Genomic DNA, 2,060 nt, shown 5'->3' with positions numbered 1-2,060 from the left:
TAGCTGGGACTACAGGCGCCTGCCACAACGCCTGGCCATTTTTTGGTTGCAGCCGTCATTGTTGTTTGGCGGGCCCGGGCTGGGTATTCGAACCCGCCACCTTAGGTGTATGTGGCTGGCGCCTTAGCTGCTTGAGCCACAGGCGCCGAGCCAACTTTCTTAATTCTTTAACTAGAAAAGTAGAAATTCAGTCTTCCTTGATTCAGCCAGTCCCTGGTCCAAATTATTTTTGAGCATCTACTATGTGCCAGAGAGAGACAGCATTAAACAAACAGACGATAAACAAGAGATCAGTCATTAGAGTTTATGTGCAGTCATTAAACATGTATTAAAATATTAAATTATGAAAAAAATAAAAAAATTAAATTGTAGGGTGGCGCCTGTGGCTCAAAGGGGCAGGGCGCAGGCCCCATATGCCGGAGGTGGCAGATTCAAACCCAGCCCCAGCCAAAAACTGCAAAAAAATAATTATGATTGTTATAAGTACCATGGGGGCAATGTATAACGGAAGGATCTGATTTATTGGGAAATGAGTCTGGAAAGACTACCCTGAAGAAATAAATTTTGTATTGGGTTTTGAAGGATGAGTAGGAGTAGGAGTTCTCTAATAACAACAACTGATGCCTGACATTGTGCTAAGTAAGTACTTCAACTACATGAACTAATTTAATTTTGAAAATGTTCTCGTAGGTGCTAACATTCCCACTTTTTTTTTTTTTTTTTAAGAGACAGAGTCTTCATTTTGTTGCCCTCAGTAGAGCTGTGATGTCACAGCTCACAGCAACCTCCAGCTCTTGGGCTTAGGTGATTCTCTTGCCTCAGCTTCCTGAGTAGCTGGGATTACAGGTGCTCGCCACAACGCCAGCTATTTTTTTTGTTACAGTTTGGCCGAGGCTGGGTTTGAACCCACCACTCTCGGTATATAGGGCCTACTTACTGAGCCACAGGCACTGCTCCTATCATTACCACTTTATAGGCCCAGAGATGTTAAGATACTTATAGGAGGTGACATAGTGAGTAGATGGCAGAGACAGGTTTATACCCTGGCAGCCCAGATCCATGCTAGCTGGAGTTCAGAGCCTGGAGCTAAGGCTGGAGAAGGGAAACCCGCAGGCCCTCTGAGGCAGGGTTAAGAATTTGAGACTTTTGCCAGAGAACAATGGGAAACCTTTGAAGAGTTTCCGAGGTGGGAGTTGGGGGATGGGGATGCGATCAGGTCCAAATTGAAATTTCAAAAGATCCCTCCAGCTGCTGAAGGTGGGGGATGGGAACAGAGTCCCAGTGGGAAGGCCATTCCCTTCCAGCCCGGATCTCAGATAATGGTGGCTCTGGGGCAAGGCACCTCTGCAGAATGGAGTTACGCCGCCGGAGTCGCCAGTGGAAGCTCTTTCAAAGGTAAATCCTACAGACTCAGGGATGGGAGATGGGGAAGGGAGAGAGAGGCCAAGGGTGACATCCAGATTTGGGGTTTGCAGCACCAGGTAGATGGGAAACACTGGGAGGGAGCAAAGTTTGGGGGCCTGAGAGCACCGATTGAGTTTTTGAGTTTTGGAGTTTTGATTGAATTGCCCTGCCTGCGTCTTGGATTTTCCTTTTGTCTTTTGCGTGTTTTTTTTTGTCTGTTGCTGTTGCTAAATTGGTTCCTGATGGCCTTTAAGTATTTCCTGTTGGTTCTCCACAGTATCAGTTTCTTGGAATTATAGAGATCAAGAGGACTTAGATTTCGTTTTTCTTAGGACTCTTTTTTCAGAAGGGTAAATGATTCGATCTCTTTGCACCTCGGTTTTCTCGCCTGTAAAATGAGGTAATACCAGTACCTGCCTCGTAAGGTTGTCGGGGGGACTTAGAACAGTGTCTGGCACATGGTGAGCCTTAGTAAGTGCGAACCCCTCTTACAAGGAAAAGGTAGTGATGATGGCAATGATGATGATGTCATAGCAACGAGGAGGCAGGAGTGCCTGCCCAAAAAGGTTAAAGCCCACAGAAGGCACTCCAGCACCGTAGCAAGGGCACCATTAGCTTATCAGACCCAGTAACAAGCAACTTTTTTTTTTTTTTTT

Source organism: Otolemur garnettii, unplaced genomic scaffold, assembly GCF_000181295.1.
Source record: "Otolemur garnettii isolate 467f Iridium unplaced genomic scaffold, OtoGar3 scaffold00023, whole genome shotgun sequence".
NCBI lineage: Eukaryota > Metazoa > Chordata > Mammalia > Primates > Galagidae > Otolemur > Otolemur garnettii.
Note: the sequence above shows the minus strand (reverse complement) of the source record.